The following is a 17,755-nucleotide window of genomic DNA, read 5'->3' as shown; positions in this document are numbered from 1 at the left end:
CTATTTAAAATTGAGTACCCAAGAAAACTCAATTTTCTGTTATCCATCATGCAATTAAAATCCTCAGCCTGAGCATACAGAAAGATAATGTTTTTTTCACCAAGGATCTAGAAACATTCTTTGTGAATCTGAGATTCTGAAATGAAAAGGAAAATGAAATAATACTTTTCTGTAATTAGTTTTAAAACCCAGTTTCACAATTTATTTATATGGAATGAAGTGGTCCCAACCAAAAGGTTGCTGATGGAAACCTAGACTTTAAAAAGAAACTGTCCAAGAGACTTTCACAAATGTCCACCTTTCTCGGCACCTCCCCTCACTACCTCATCAATGCATTTATGCCTGTTATCTCAGCTAGGATTCCACCCAGACCAAAGTGGGGCCACAGACCAACAGTTGCCACCACTCATGGAGTAGTGAGGTCTGTGATACAGATAAGATAATGGATTCTCAACTGTGATGACCATAGTTTGTTAGCTGGGTCACCTTGGTCTAAGGTGATTGTATTATTTATAAGATGAAGACAATTATATCCATTAGAGAAAACTGCTTTGAGAAGTAAATGTGCTAAGACTTACAAAGTGATGACACATCCACGTGAACTCATTGTGCATGGCACATTATTTGTGTTAAATCAATAATAGATAGGAGAGGTATTAGTAGTAATTGAAATAACGGGAATCCTTTAGTTCCTATCGAGGCTACTCTATTGGTTGGCACCCGACCTTCTTACCCCAAATGATGCTTTTTCAATTTTGATTCAGATATTTACTGCCCAAGGATGCCAAAGTAGCCCCAAGCTTCTTCTTGTGTCATGTTTTGGCTTCTCACACTCTAGTTGAAATTCCCGTGTGCACAGCGCGTGCGTCACTACGTACGCAATAGTGCACAGCGCGTGCGTCACTACGTACGCAATAGTGCACAGCGCGTGCGTCACTATGGACGCAGTATTAATACTCTCTTCTGATTGCTTCTACTCTGCCACTGCACCAGATTGTGGAGGAGGAATTGGGTCCTAGGTAGGCCCTCTAGTGCCCAGCAGTGAGTAGAAGGACCACATAGTGTTCCACAGAGGTTCTAAAGGCAAATGCAGAGATTAATGCTCACAATAATGCTCACTGAACTGACTCAGTTCAAAGGGGGTAGATGCAGACAGGGTTTCTTAGAGGAAGTGAGTGGTATATTGGCCTTTAACAATATGTAGGAGTTACCCCAGGGAAAAGAGGGACCCAGTGTCTCCAGGAGGGGGAACAGAGGCATAAGAATGTTTGGTGCATCTCAATACTGCAGGAGGATAGCGTGATGGAGAAGGGGCAGAAAGATCTCTAGCTCCCAGTGTGGCATTTCTTGCAGGCTGAGACATACAGCACGTGGTGTGTCTTTAAAGCAGTAACTCAATCCCATCATTATTCATGGATGCATTTGTCCCACTCCCATAGAAGGATATCGCATCTGAACTCTGGGTTTCTCTAGCACTGGGCACACCCCTCTATTTTTGTTATCACATGCCATGTGAGAATCACAGTCCACAAACTGTATATATCATGTCCACTCACTCGTACCACTCTTTATCTCCCAGCCAGCACCAGCACTGAGCACAGAGTCTGAACATGGCAGGTGGGGTGCCGTGTGTGGTGAAGTAAAACCACATGGAGGAAATTTGCCTTTGGTTCCCTGGTAAAGACATTAAACTAAGGAGAGGAGCCCTCTATACAGCAGCTCTGCTACTCACCAAGTGTCTGACTGGGGGTAAGTTTATGTCAAAACTATGGGGCTCGCTTTCCATCCTTGTAAAATGGTGCATAACAATGTATTCATTTACACTTACAACTGATTGTAAGAATGCAGTGAGAGAATTTGGATTAATATTTATATAAATAAATTATATATTTATATAAATATATTTACATATTTATATAAATAAATTATATATTTATATAAATATATTTACATATTTATATAAATATATTTATATAAATATACATAAAGATGTGTGTATATACATACATATATATACACACCTTTGACACTTTTTTGTCCAAACAACGGTTATGGATAAATTTACGGAAATATAAATATTCATTATGTTTCTGCTATTTCCCCCATCCCTCTTCATTTTATAATGTCATATTCCAGTGTACTTGGCCGCCAGGACCCCTCATGGAGGCCTGAGTTCTTGGGTCAAGTGCTGAATTCCAAATGTTTCCTTTTTCCAGTCCACTCACTTACTCACCTCCCTCCCCATTCATCATCGTTACTACGATCTACATTTCATTCCCTCCAATGTCTGGCTAGTCTAGTGACTTAACTAAGGATACAAATGATGGCAAAGGGACATAGGTTATCTCTAAGAAAACACATCTTCATGTTGTCATAAGACCTAGAGAAAACGAAGCCAATCAGTAGAACAAGTCTAACAGAGCTGGGTTTCAATTCTGGTTTTGTTCCTTTGGGGGCGGGGTTGGTTGAAGCAACTTTCTGGATTTCTCTGAGCCTCGTCCTATCTGTGTGATGGGGCTTATAGCAACCTACCTTCAGAATCATTGTGAAAATTGCACAAGCTCAGACCTGAAAATACAAAGGCGTTCAATAAAAGAAAGTACTCGGTAGTGAAGATTTTCAAGCATGGCATAAAGATGTTATCAAGAACTTGGTGTGAAAAATTCTGTTTGGGTTTGGGATTCGGTAGCCTTCACATCACACTGAGTAGGCGTGAATTCACGCCCTCATCATCATTGCCTGCTTTCCATTTTCTATGAATAGTTTCAGAACTGCCTCCTGGATTCCACTTTTGCTATCTTCACCTGACACATTTTTTATCTTTAAAAAGCATGAGAAACACACACTTCACCATTGCTAAAGTACTTCAGTGAACTTCCTTTGCCCTGAGAATTAATTCCAGTCTCCAGGACCGCACATGATCCTGCTCTGTTCACCTCTCCCACCTCATCCTCTGTTCCTTTCTTCAACCCTCACACTGCTCCAGGCATGCTGTGATTTTAGTGTATGTGCATATGCATGTATGTGTGGGGCTGGGATAATGTGTGTGGAGCCCACATCACAAGCCCTGAAATTCTCCAAGTATTTTTTGCGCATGAACTCATGTAATAACACCAATTAAACTTTGAGGATAATACTATTATTATTCCCACTTTACAAATAAGAAAAACATGGCACAAAGAGATGAAGAGGTATATAATGTGCAAATGCCAGGACCAGGATTCAAACATACCCTGTCTGACCCAGCCATGCTGAGTCCCCTGAGCTTTTTCCCCAGTGCTACCCACTCGGACCATGATGCTCAGCTCATCAGTCAGTTCCCACCTGGTCCTTTTTCTAAGGGGTCCTCCAACCCTGTTAGTCTCCCTCTAAGCACCTTGCCATTCTCTTCGTAATGCACCTCGCAAATGGATTAGATGCTCATCTGTTTTCTCAGTGGTTTATAGTCCAGTTGTCCAACACATCAGTGCATGCCATGAGGACAAGGGCCAGATGTACACTGTTTGCCACATTAATTCAGAGCCTCACACTGGACCCAGAAGGGTATGCCATTCAGAACCACTTGTGAAATGAGCTGTGACCCATCAAGGTGCCTATGCCCAAGTGTGATGCTGCCCAACTGTCCCCTGAGTTCCTGCCACATCATCTATTTCACCATTCAGAGCCAGCTGACCATGCACACTGGGAGAGTTAGTTTCTTCTGCAGGCTGTGCTCAGCCACTGGAGCTGTTATCCACGTGTGACTCACACATGCTTATTGGTGCAGAGAGGATGCATGGCCTTTAGTGAGAACAGAATTAGCCTGGTGGGAGTGTGGGAGCTTTCCTCTGACCACCACCAGTACCTGATAAGGGCCAGACTTTGCTGTTCTCAGAGATTTCAGCCAAACACTCTGCACCTCCGCAATATTAATTACATTGCACACAACAGGCTCCAGTCATTTCCCAGATACAGAAACAGGTTTTTAAAACTTTCAAAGAAGGATCAAAGGTTTCCCCAACTGAATACTTCATACCCCTTCCTAGACATTAGGAATACTCAACACTCCCAACTTCGCTTGGAAAGCAGATTTAAAATGATAATAATAAAGACCCACATGGTTATAAGGTTGCTGTTAATAAAAGATAAACTATTATAAGCTGCTTTTTCCTCATGAGGTAGTATCATAACCACTTTTTCTGGATATCTCTTTGGAACTTAATTTGCTGCATGGGGTCTGGTGATAGAAATCAAAATCTTTATTTGTGTTGTGCAAGCATCTTGGCAGATTCTCTTTTAAAAGGAAACAAAGAAGTGTGTTGAAAGGAATAAAAAGGGTAGACATGGGCTTTTTCTAGCAGATGGGAAATAGGTGATCACTTCATATCTAGTTTTAAACATACCAAAAACATAAAACTGAATATATCTCCCATATTCTCTATCACAACTTCTCTAACACACTTGTGGAGCTTTCTTTCTCTGAATCCATTCCCCAGGGGAAAGGGAACTAATTAGCACACATTACCTAATTTAATGTCCTTAGTGGCCCTGAAAGGTGCATATTTTTCCCCATTTGTAAAGTGGGCACACCAAAGCTCAAAAACGTGTGCCTCACTCAACGGCACATACCAGGAAAGGAGTTGTTTGACACTGAAGCCAAAAAAAAAAAAAAAAAAACAAAACAAAAAAAAAAACTGATCACTGATTTAAAGAAGGGAAGGATGATGTTAAATAAGAAGTTTTCTTTTCCTTAAATGTTGCTCTGAATTTCCCTGGGGTCCCTGCACTTCTGCACTTGCTCCTTCACTTGCTCCCTTTCTGGGAGGGCAGGGAAACCACGTGGACACCTGGGAGGCTTCGTTATGGTGGAGGTAGAATGCCTTCTCTATCCCCACCATCTTCGCGAAGCTCAAACCCTCTTTCCTTTTTTATTTTTGTGGTTTTCCTTCACTCATGCATTCTTGTATTCAAGCTCTACAGAGGTCCTGGCTCTCAAGGGCTAAGCTGGAGAGAGCAAGCACACAATTCTGCATCTACATCCAATGGAAGGAGGTGAGCACTGTGTGCTGAGGGAGCACTGGACTCCCTCCAGGGAGGAGCAGAGGGTCAGGAGGGTGTCCAGTCAGGGTCAATGTTTCTCCAGAGTCCTGAGGCATAAGGGGCAGTCAGGCTGGTGAGGTGGGGGAGTGGAGTGGGAATAGGAGAATAGAAGGAGGGATCTGCATCTACATCCAATGGAAGGAGGTGAGCACTGTGTGCTGAGGGAGCACTGGACTCTCTCCAGGGAGGGGCAGAGGGTCAGGAGGGTGTCCAGGCAGGGTCAATGTTTCTCCAGAGTCCTGAGGCATAAGGGGCAGTCAGGCTGGTGAGGTGGAGGGGTGGAGTGGGAATAGGAGAATAGAAGGAGGGAGTGGGAGCAGGAAGGGCAGTCCCACCAGAAGGAAGGGGTTGCAAGTTCAAGGCAAGGAGGAGAGAGAGAAAATGCAGGGTCCCATCTAGGATCTATCAGGAGTCAGACTTGCTGAAGGGAAGCACGCCCTGGGGACCAGCAGTGCTGAGGTCACCAAGGAGGTTTTTAGACATACTGAATGTAGGACCTCACTGCAGACCTAAGGAATGAAAACTTGTGTGTCGGAACCAGCAAGTGGTGTGTTAAGGAGCCCTCTGGGTGGCAGCTGCTCTTGATGAGGTTTGAGGAGCTCTGTGCTCAACTGTAGGGTGCCAAGGGCAGTGGGGAGTCAACAGGTCACAACTAGAGTCGGGAGTCTCATGGTGGAGGGGCAAATTAAAAATAAAACACTACGGGTTTGGCCGGGCACGGTGGCTCATGCCTGTAATCTCAACATGTTGGGAGCCCAAGGCGGGCAGATCACCTGAGGTCAGGAGTTTGAAACCAGCCTAGCCAGCACTGTGAAACCCCGTCTCTACTAAAAATACAAAAATTAGCATGGTTGTGGGCACCTGTAGTCCCAGCTACTCCAGAGGCTGAGGCAGGAGAATTGCTGGAACCCGGGAGGCGGAGGTTGGAGTGAGCCAAGATTGTATCACTGCACTCCGGCCTGGGCGACAGAGGGAGACTCTGTCTCCAAAAACAAAATAATAAAGTAAAATAAAATAATATGAGTTTCAATGTGACCCTGATATCAATGGAGAAATAACTACAAAAGCATATAGAGTAGGGAAAATGCATGATTGCTTTGGGTTTTTAGAAAGACCTCTTTGTGTTTTAGAAAATGCATCAGATTACTTGCATGGTCAGCCTGCATTCTAATCCTGACTACCTACCCCAATTACCCAATTTTGCTGTGCCTTGCCAAGCTAGTAAAAACCTAATGTGGTCCTTGTGGAATTTTTTCCTTCACATTAATACCTGATATCTCTTCCTCAGAGTTCTCTATTTTATCTACCATGCCAGTGCCCCAGAACACAGTTGTTAGATACTTACTTCCTGGAGTGGACAATTGCTTCCCCTTTTTTCAAAATCGATTTTTAAGATCCCATTATTACAAACTCAATTCAATTCAATTCAATGTGTGGTTTGTTAAGATGAAGATACATTGGCAGGCTTCTCTAGAGTATGAAGGATAGGCCGCTCATGCTCCAGAGTCCTTAGAATGAAGGCAGGCCCTACAGTACACAGCCTCTCCTTTTGGGTCAAGACAGAGCCAGCGTGCGCTCCCCCATCCTGGAGTACTGAGAATGCCAGCACTGGCCGACTTCCCACCAGGCCCATAATTGCTGACCTGGCTGTCACAGCTTGCTTTCTGAGAAAGACAGAGTTCCGGAGGCATATGCTGGCACATTTGATGGATGTTGGTAGCTTGTCAACAAACCAGCTAAAAAAAGGGCTTCACTGAATAACAGATTCCAAGCTTGAATCCCCAAGTGGGCCAGCTGGGCTCCTGTGTGGGCCAGGGACAAGGAGCCAGCTTCCTCATGGGCCAGAAAGCCGAAGCTCAACATTGACAGGAGAAGCTACGGATTCACCCTGACAATCAGTCCCACTTGGCATCTTCGGTTGTTCACAGTAAACATGATTTTCAATACAATTACATTTTGAAGCTTATGTCATGATACGTTACATAAGAAAAATGATGATTATTCAGACCATACTCTTGCACTGAAGACTTGAGGGCTTTGGCCAGCAATCCACAAACCACCAAGGTTTCCACAGTCAGCTCAAATGTGCACAGATTCCTCCACCAATTCTGTGTCTTTGCCAGGCCTTATCAGTAACTCTGATCACCTCAGATGAACTATGAAAACGATGAAAGTTTCCAAAGCTAACTGTGACAACTCCTAACGCAGCTTTTCTTTCAAAATTTCTGACATTCCTATGCATGATAGCACATGGAAAACAGGATGAGTTTCAAGAAGAGAACATGAAAACAATCACAGTGCACAAAAAAATCAAAACTCTGAATTCCAGTCATAACCTCAGCAGAGATACATGCTAGCTCTGACAGTGAGACTCGCCTTCTCATAATGCTTAGGTTTTTTGTTTTGTTTTTAGATATTTCAGATGTGTGGGTATCTTTCCGGGTGCACTTAAAATTTGTGGTTCAACTGGACTGTTGAATAACGACAAAGATTACACAAAAATAATGTATTCATTTTAGGGAACTCCCATAGTAGATCTCATTTTATTTGTTACTCCTAAATTCATTGGCAGGTATTAAGCATATTCTGTATTCCTTCTGGTCACTGTCACTGCATCTGGTCACTCTGAGATGCAAAGATAACAAAGACACGAGCCATGCCACCCAGCAACTCAAACACCCTAAAAGCGACATAGCAAATGCATCACTGCGCTACTCTAAGATGTGGTACAAGGAAGCATTATGGTGGTCCCTACAACTTATTACCCTAATGAGGACTTGTGGGATTGAAAAGGGGAGCTATAAATAATGAAATGGGGTGACAAGCATGGAATAGAACTAAGGAGCAAGTTGGGCCATATGGTCACCCAAGTAAGAGGTGCGTGGTGGGCAGTGAGAAGATAGTGATCACTCCACTAAGGTGTAGACAGGTTAGCAAAATGTTTCACTACGGGGATGAGGTTTCAGAAATCTTAGTCACAAGCTCACAGAAGGAAAGGAATGATCAACCCGTGTTGTGGTAGCAGCATCCTGCAATGACAAGCTGCTTCCTGACTTCTACCGTCATCAGTGGTCTTAAGCTACAGTGTTGACACAATTGCCCACTAAAAGGATGTTCATACAATGAGAATCATTTAAATAGCAATGTCACAATTAGAGACAATTATTTTTCTCCCTTGCAGTAGTGGACCTGTTTTTTTATAAAAAGATTTAGGATGATTTTATGTTTAAGGGAAGGTGAACAGTCTTTAATGATTCTACCTGGGCACAGACTAAGCCATTTAGTGCCAGGAGGCAGAGGGGAGTCATGGTCAATCACTCCAGTGACCACCTCAACAGGGAGTAAATGCAAAACAAATTGTAGGAGGCAAGGCTTTGGAACTTTTGTGGAAACCTACTGCTGCACAAAGTGGTTGATCCAACTACTAGGTCATTTTTCCCTTTTAAGGTTTCCTTTTAAATCACCGCCATTACCATATGGGTCACAGGAATCACAGCAATATCGTCAGTCAAATCACACACTGAGAAGCAGGGCATTAATTCATCAGGAAACCGTGTTAGCTGTGTATTTTTTTTCTCCTTTGCAAGCCTTACCAAAGACTTGGTTTCCTAAACCTCCATATTTATGAGCATTTGTTTATCTACCTTTTGTAGCTTCTGAAAATCTGTGAGTTCCTAAAGGGCAAGGATTGCCTTATTTATTTTTGTATCTCTGAAGCCTAGTAGAGGGAGCCTACTGGGTAATGTTTGTTGACTATTGAAGGAGCCTTCAGATCCTCAACCAGTCAGAAAAGTTTATAAAGAAGTCATTGATTTAAGATGGAAGATCACAGGGTCTTTTATTTAAGTGTTGTTATTCCATGTACGTGTGTACATTTGTCTCTTCACAGAAGAGATTTTTCAGCCATTCCTATAGGAACTAAGAGAAAGAAAGGTAGGACATTTCATTTAAATCTAATGAGGGAACTGCAATGAATCTGGCATCTTGGAGACTTTTCCAACTCTTACAAATGCTATGATTTACAAAGTGGGAATCAAAGTTCATATTGGACTGCCAATGCCCCAGGTCTGACTGCTGCCATCCTGTCCCTTCCCACTTCGAGCGCTGACACAGCTGTAAACAGTGCCTTCTGAAGTTCCCTGTGATAGGGCTGTATGGGCCTAAGCATGCCAGAGGTGAGATTTACAACTCTGTGGCCTGTACCGTGTATGACAAATGACCCTAGGTGATGAGAACAGCAACAAAGAGGGCAGCTGAAGCTGGAATGACAAGATTATATACCTGGGGAAGGAGAATACAACTTCAGTTCTGAGGGTGATGGATTTTGGATGATACCACTTGCCAGCAATTAACCGAATAGGAGCAAGGTCTTGTGTGGAATGGAGGCGACCTGAAGTATAAAGTGATGTTTGTAATTCGTAATGAGACTGGGAAGCCTGACAGATCATTATACTTTATCAGAATTTATAATGCTTTTTAAAGTTAATTAGCTTCCCATATTTAAAGAAATTCAAATGGAAGCCCCCAGACAGAACTTCAGGTAGCCTAGACCCCAGATGGCCTGACGAAGGTGCTGAAATCCAGCTTTTTACCTACGATTCCTGAGCATAGGCAGCTCAGGTAGGTAAAAAAGCTGACCTTCCTTGGAGATACAGATGAGATGTGGTCCTGAATAATAATGGGAAAAAGAAACATAGAGAAGTTTGGTGAGCAGCCTAAATATCTGACGAAGGCAACGATGCTCATAACTAACACTTTTTGGGTGCTTACGTTATGCAAAGCACTATTTCACACAATTACATGCGTGAAGCAACACTATTATTATTATTACGTTTATTTTCATAGAAAAGGAAGCTGGTGTCCACAGAAGACCCAAGATTGCCCAAGATTATCCAACTAGTTGGTGATGAAGTCAAGTTTCTAGGTCTGGTGGTTTGAATTCAGAGCCCATATATTTAACATTATACTGACTTCTCAAGTTTTCAGATTTCATTTAAAATCCTTAGGATTAGCAATCACAGACATGGAAATGACAGTGCAGACTAAGAATGAAGTGATGTTTGAGATAACAACTTTAAATTCTGGTTCCTCACTACGCTTGCCTAGAACCAACAGCAACAAAATGCTTATATAAGCACTGGAGACCCTGCCCGGAGATCATGATCTAATTGAAGCACAGTTAGAGAAGCTTTGTTAAAAGCATGTATGTCCCAAGGTGATTCTTACACAGAACTAGGTCTGAGAACACAGGGAAGGGATAGAGGATTGGAAGCATGCTAGCCCAGAAGCTCTTGGCCCGGTCAACAGCTAAACTTTGTACCTGGAGTTGCCTATGCTCAGGAATCGTAGGTGGCTAACTTTGATTTTGTGAATAAAAAAATCATCTGAGTATTAGAAGTTTCATTAGGATGTATTCTCTCTAATAGAATTTCAGGTTCCAACATTTGACAATGTCGACAATCCAGGGCATTGTGGAAAGCGGTCTTGTCGAGTCAGGGGAAGCAGATGTTAGACAATCACACAGTTAACTGATGACATGTAATCACAAGAAAAGTGCTTCCAAGTACAAATACAAGACTGATAGAGTCCAGAAAAAGGTCTTGTTTTTTCTGATGTTCCTACAGCATTGCAAGATGTCTGGTATCTTAAAGGCTAAAAAAAGGTATCAACTGAATGAATAAATTAGTGGAAGAAATATGTTAATTTTTCCAAACTGTAAAGGGTTAAGTCTGAAGAAACTATAGAGCTGTAAAAATTCTACCAATCTTTAGCAACACACACAACTAAACTTTTGAAAAAATTACTAAGCCCATGGAAACAAAAGTAGTTTCTTAGAAACTACAACAGGTTTATTAAAACCAAGTAATTCTGGAAGAACCTGGTTGCCTAAGGTGAGAGAATGAGGCTGGACTGATAGATCTATATACCCATTCAACAAATACTTACTGACTGTCTTTTTGTGCCAGTTAAGTGCTGGCTGTTAGTAGACAAGGTGCCTGATCTCATGGTACATTTTCCTGTGCAGATACTAGAGTAGGCAAACAAGAAAGAAGTAAGCAAACCCAGCCAGTGAAATTCTGTTTTGTGGTGAACAACACAAAGTAAATGACAGCACATCACATATCCATGGGCATATAATAATGGGCTAATGGTGGGTGCACAAGAAGGAAGACAGGTAACTAGAGGAACAGTCAGGGGGGACTTCTCTGAAGAGGCGACATTAAAATTAAGAATCACATTGGTAGAAGGAGTCAACCCTGTAGATTCTGGGAACAATCGTTCAACAAGGACTTTTACTTGCCAGTAAGAAATCTCAATTTTATTTCATGTGAATCAAGAAGGGGAATGCTATGGTTTTATTCCTTCTTTATAAAGAACATTTTGTTGACTGTGTCAAAAATGGTTTTGGGGAGATTGTGGTGTGGAAGCAGGAACTCCAGACAGGAGGCTACTTAACAACTCCAGGTAAGAACCGACAGAGGCTTCTACTCACAAAGGTGGGAGAAGTACATGGATTTAGGATGCATTTCGTAAGAAGTAACTGATAGAGTTACTGTTAGCTGTAGATAAGTTGCATAAGACTTGAAGTAATAGAGAAGGAAGAACCAAGGCTCCTTCCCAGAGTTTCGCATAGGCAAGTTGATGGAGAGTGTTCCCATTTACTGAGATGAGGAGGAGTGTTACGGAAGAGCAGGTTGCTGAGGGCGCCACTAATCAAGGGTTCCATTCTGCTATATTCTATTTGATATATCTACTATACTTTAAGTGGAAATATCAAGTAGGCTGCTGCGTACATCATCTCTGAGGTCAAGTCATGAGATACAGATGTGGGGTGACCAGCACATAGACGTGTTTGAATTTACAAAACTCTATCAATTCAGCAAAGCATGGAGTGTAGATGGAAAAGTAGTAGAAGAACTAAGATAGCCAATTAGCAAGTGAGATAGGAGGGAAAGCGAGGTTTTAAAAATATGGACATAGCTTTTTGAATCAAATACTGCTGAGAGCTTGAGTGAATTAAGAAACATTAAGTGTCCACTGAATTGGGCTTCTTGGAAATCACTGGTGATCTTCAGAAGAATAGTTTCTCTAGAGCATTCTGTATTATTTAGAGTTTCCCTAGAGAAATAGAACCAGTAGGATACTTACATATATTAAGAGACTAATTGCAAGGAATTCGCTTATACAACTGTGGGTCTGGTTAAACGCGCCTGAAATACATATGGCGGGCCCTCAAGAATGGGAAGCTAGAAACTCTCAGGAAGGATCTGAAACTGCAGTCCACAGGTGAATTTTCATCTCTCTCAGGGAAATTTCTGTTCTGCTCTTGAAGCATTTCAACTGATTGAATTAGGCCCATTCAGATTACCTAGGATAATCTCCTTTACTTAAAGTCAAATGATTGTAGACACCAAGCATATCACAGCAGTAACTATGTTAGTGTTTGGTTGGATAACAGGGAACTATAACTAGGCCAAGTCGACATGTTAAACTGCCCACCAAATGTCTCAATATTGATTGGAATCAGTTGCAGTGTGAAGGGGGCTGAGCAGGTCGGGAGAGCAACTAAAGAGAAGCTGAGAGGAGAGAGGAGGAAAAGGAGAGGTAGTTGCTAAAGGGGGTCATGGGTTTTTGTTGTTTTGTTTGGTGGTGCTTACAATAAGATTTTATGTTTATAGAAACAATCACGTCAAACTTGGGTACGGTGGCTCACCCCTGTAATTCTAGCACTTTGGGAGACCAAGCTGGGTGTATCACGAGGTCAGGAGTTCGAGACCAGCCTGGCCAAAGTGGTGAAACTCCGTCTCTCCTAAAGATACAAAAATTAGCCAGACATGGTGGTGCATGCCTGCAATCCCAGCTACTTAGGAGGCTGAGGCAGGAGAATCGCTTGAACTTGGGAGGTGGAGGTTGCAGTGAGCTGAGATCATGCCACTGCACTCCAGCCTGGGCAACAGAGTGAGGCTCCATGAAAGAAAGAGAAAGAAAAAGAGAGAAAGAGAGAAAGAGAGAAAGGGAGAAAGGGAGAAAGAGAGAAAGAGAAAGAGAGAGAGTGAGAAAGAGAGAAAGAAAGAATGAACGAAAGAAAAAGAAAGAAAGAAAGAAGGAAAGAAAGAAAGGAGAAAAAGAAAGGAAAGAAGAAAAGAGAGAAAGAAAGGAAGGAAGAAAGGAAACAATTCAGTCAAATAAAAAATATGATAATGCTGAAAGGGAGAATTGGCTTCGGAAGGTATGCTAACCCATTGGCTTTAGATACAAACTGATAAATGTATTCTTTTTTTAAAATTATTTCCCCCAAATAAAAAAAAAAAGTACCAAAGCATCAGCACTACTAATTGAAGATTATAGGGTTCCTACTTGAGGCACATCATAGAGAAAGACATTCTGTGTTCAACAACTCCCCAAGGTTGTTAACTTCCCATTACTGGCGAGGTTGACCTGAAGGCAGTTTATCCCATCGTAGGACGCACTAGACCTGGAGCCTACATGGAGAGAGGTAGACTCTGTTATCACAAAGTCGAGAATTCTTCCCTCGGCTTAGAACTGCGCTTTAGCAGATCTCTGAACCTTCTTATACTGTAGAAAAGGTACATATTATCGTTATTATTTTTCTGAGTAGAGTGTTCCTTGTCAGATTCTCAAAGGGGTCCATCACCAGAAGATGCTAAGCATGCTGCTCAAAGACATCTTTCAAGCCTGCAGCCTGTGATTTAACTCGATGCTGTGACTTTTTCTGTGCAAGCAGACAGTGTGGGTGAACAATGAGCATGAAAAAGAAGTACAACTGAATGAACTGAGAAAAACCAAAAGGATAAGGACATGTTAAAGAGTAGTAAGATTCTTAGATCAAAATAGATGGCTGGTATAATAATATTCACAAACTTTTAATTGTAGCATAAAAGCTTCATACTATATTTAAAAATAACCTCCTAGCAGTGACGACAAATTGTTATCAAAGAGGAGGTAACAAGAGAATCTTGATGCTCCAGAGATCCCAGGATAGGACACATATACCCTTGTAGGTGTTCTATGCTTTATCACACAAAGTTTGAAGTGTAAGGCAGTTCCTCCTGGGCCTAATGGTTTGTTGATGCATCTGTTCTAAACTACATTGTTTCTGAAGGTGTTTGTTCAAGATAAATACAGTCATTTTACCAGTAAATTCCCTGTGTGCAGGGCTTTATTTTTAGCAAACACTCTATGTCCATAGTTTACTTGGAGAATTTGTAAACATTCAGCTTTTTGGGTCTCCATTTTCAGAAATTATAATCCAGTATGTATGGGATGGGGTGAGGGAAATGCATTTTCTAGGCAACACTCCTATTGATTCTGATACAGGCATTCAGTTGATCTCACTATGGAAAACAGTACAAACATGTCACTCATTAGGCACTCCTACAGCCCAAAACAGGAATCTACTGAACTAGTTTGGATGAAAGTGGTAGTGATCAAATGTGTTTATGCATTAGGGGTCACTGGATTTTAGCATATAAGCAGAATACGTCACTGCTTATGGCAGAAAAACGATTTATTATTATGCAATTTTAGGTTTCAGTATAAAGCCTGCAGGAAAGAATCATAGGGATAGGAACCGTCCCTGAATAACTTTAACCTTATTCTAAAGTGATCACTCGTTCTTACCCATGTTTATAATCTGCTTTGTGTGCAAGATAGATCTCTAATTTCAAATTTAGTACAAACAGTTCACAGATGAATGGATGAAGGAGATCATTTCAAGGAGAAAGCATTTTGTGAATTACATTTATTGTTCTTTCTCCTCTTCTTCTTGAACAAGTCAAGAAAGTGAATGCTTTTCTCTCATAGCTCTGGGAAAGCAGGGCAGAGAAGACTTTATAATACCTATGCCACTTCCAGGGAAGAACTGAACTTAATTTTGTTTAACTGCAAAGGACAAATGGTTGCTTGATTCCTCAAGAGTTCTCAATTTTGAATGTTTCATTGAGCCTTTATTACACTATCACAACTAAGTCCCTTCAGCCCTAAGTAGAATGTTTTGCCTACTTTGGGGTTAAATCGAACATTTTAAAATACACATATGAAAGTCTAGAAACAACTTTAAAATAAGATGATTGTCGGTCTCAATGTAGATAAACTGATATTATGTAGGCAGTGCCACTCGCACTCAGCAATGGTAAAGGGTACATGTGAGTACTTACTATAGGAACATCCGTAGACCTCGACTCTCATGCCAATCTTCCCACTGGGATTCCATTCCAGGGGCACAAAGCGAACAAATCGGGCTTTCACTGAGTGCAGTAGCTTGTGGTGCACCACACTGTCAGCATTCATGTTTCCTGCAAAGGTCTGCAGAGAAGAAAGGAGAGCCAGTGAGGTCTGTGTTATCATGGAATTTCAGTGGAAAACCATATTTGCTACTCCACAAACTCATACTAAGAACATACCTAATTTCTCACATATTTCAAATGAAATATGGGTTGGGTGAAAATCCTGCATCATGTTTTTTGTTTGTTTGTTTGTTTGTTTGTTTTCAGAAATACTTAACATTATTCTTTAAGAAATCCCTTTTAGGCCAGGTGCGGTGGCTCATGCCTGTAATCCCAGCACTTTAGGAGGCTGAGGCAAACGGATCATCAGGTCAGGAGTTTGAGATCAGCCTGGCCAGCCTGGTGAAACCCTGTCTCTACTAAAAATACAAAAAATTAGCCGGGCATGGTGGCGCATGCCTGTATTCTCAGCTACTCGAGAGGCTGAGACAGGAGAATCACCTGAACCCAGGAGGCGAAGGTTGCAGTGAGCGAGATCATATCACTGCCCTCCAGCCTGGGCAACAGAGTGAGAATCTCAAAAAAAAAAAAAAAAAAAAAAAAAAAAAAAAAAAAAAAAAAAAAAAACCCTTTTAAAAATTTTATGAATAAAGCAATTCTAGTCAGTCCTGAGCCATGACACCTAAAAGCTTTACGAAGTTAACAATACAATGAAATTCCCATGTTCCTAATGTTCATAATCACTGAAGAATGGAAGATAACTGACAATCTGCTTTTAGAAGGAAAGGATTTTATTGAAGTAATTGTCACCATTAATTGAGGCCAGTTGCTATGCTAAGCACTTTCCATTATCATTATCACCATTTTACAGATTTTTTTTTTTTTTTTTTTCAAAAAAAGAAGCCTAGAAAGAGAAAAGGGGAAGGAAAGAAATCTCCAAGTCACCCAATTGGCTAGTAATTAGTCTGAAATTTCTACAGCCTCCTACTCTTCAACAATTTAATTGTTGTTACAGGACGGAGATAATGCAACTCAGATTTCTATCTTGTTCATTTTCACATTTCCTTGTGAATTTTAAGCAAAAGTACACACAGCACAAAAGCTAGCTGGTCTACTAACATTGTACTTCAAAGCCTTTATTTGGATGAACAATTATTGGGGACCTTTTTTTGCTGCAGATGAAATCCAAAGACTCACACCTAATATATTTTTTAATTGGAGTAAATACAGGTAACAAAAAATTTATCATTATAACCAATTTAAAGTAAATAATTCAGGGCATTAAGCATATTCACATTGTTACACAACCATCACCACCATCCTTCCCCAGAACTTTTTCAACATCTCAATCTATTACCTCATCTTTAAGACGGGATGTCAGCTAGCATACCGATTTGCTTTCTTTGTTATGAATCATCTACTTTCTTCTTTTCAGCTTCTAATATTCATATATAAAACCTATTTGCTGTGTGCAATCAATATCAACCAATAAAAAGAAAATCCATTGCTTTCGCAAATAGCCAACATGAAAACCAAGTCAGATAATTTTGCCTATTTAATGAAATCCATTTTCAAAGACCTTAACCTTAACCTTGATTGTATTTTCATAGCACCTGTGGATTTAGGTTATCTTGCATAATCTTTTCTACTACACACAAAACACCCACTAGCTAATAGCTCTGAAGTTAGGCAATGGATGTAATTACTATTATGTATCACAAAGTGTCTTATAAAGAAGGAAGAGTCTCCCTTTCTGTTTTGCTGCCCCTTCTGCAGCAAAACTCCCATGTAAAAGAATGACTTAGTGGTGAGGAATTTCTTGAGATTTAAATTCAACATTTCAGCTCCCAGGTTTGTCAAAGCTTTGAACATTTTCTCTTCATCCAAATGGAGAATGGCTTTATTTGACAGAATTGCTCTTCCACATCCCCTGCTCCCAGCATTAGCATGTGGCACAGGTACGAGGCTGAAGCTGTCCTCCATCCCTGCTCACCTGGAAAGGACGCCTCCCTGTGGAGGTGAGTTATTTTAAAATGTCCTTGTGTCCATACCGCTTTGATATGTATTGGGGAAGGAAGAGAGATGGGATCTGGTGGTTTCTTACTGTTTTGGACAGAGTAAAAGTGTGTCATGTTTTTCTACAGCCTAATTGTGGAACCTTCTATTCAGCACTCTCAATTCCCTACTGATTGTGTTCACTACATCCCACCTCCCCAGGCAGGTGAGTCCGTGGGTCTATGGCATTATTTATCGAATCCAAATGTGCAAAAGAAACTTATCCACCTTCAAATGACTGACTGCCCCTTCCGAGTTCGGCATAATAATTTGTAATTTGTAGATTGAATATCACACACACACACACACACACACACACACACACACATCTTAAAACAATGTTTAAAATTTGATCACATACTCCAGATAAAAAT

General features: G+C 41.2%; 1 protein-coding gene and 1 long non-coding RNA gene across 5 annotated transcripts in view; one reads left to right on the top strand and one right to left on the bottom strand.

Annotated features, from left to right (window-relative positions):
• The window catches only part of LOC108527216 (contactin-associated protein-like 5), a 404,395-nt gene extending 403,552 nt beyond the window's left edge, over nt 1-843 (bottom strand). For all 3 annotated transcript variants that reach the window (XM_017868363.1, XM_017868364.1, XM_017868365.1), the window contains exon 1: nt 734-843. The gene's annotated coding sequence lies outside the window, so the exon portion shown is untranslated. The remainder of the gene's footprint in view (nt 1-733) is intronic.
• Nucleotides 844-969: 126 nt separating this feature from the next.
• Nucleotides 970-17,755, top strand: part of LOC108527217 (uncharacterized) — a 34,030-nt gene continuing 17,244 nt past the window's right edge. For both annotated transcript variants that reach the window (XR_001884742.1, XR_001884743.1), the window contains exons 1-4: nt 970-1,019; nt 1,580-1,749; nt 17,267-17,344; nt 17,471-17,547. This is a non-coding gene — a long non-coding RNA (uncharacterized LOC108527217). The remainder of the gene's footprint in view (nt 1,020-1,579; nt 1,750-17,266; nt 17,345-17,470; nt 17,548-17,755) is intronic.

The sequence above is a fragment of the Rhinopithecus bieti genome, unplaced genomic scaffold, assembly GCF_001698545.2.
Source record: "Rhinopithecus bieti isolate Rb0 unplaced genomic scaffold, ASM169854v2 scaffold_2453, whole genome shotgun sequence".
Taxonomy (NCBI): Eukaryota; Metazoa; Chordata; class Mammalia; order Primates; family Cercopithecidae; genus Rhinopithecus; species Rhinopithecus bieti.
Note: the sequence above shows the minus strand (reverse complement) of the source record. Positions and strands in the feature narration are given on the sequence as shown.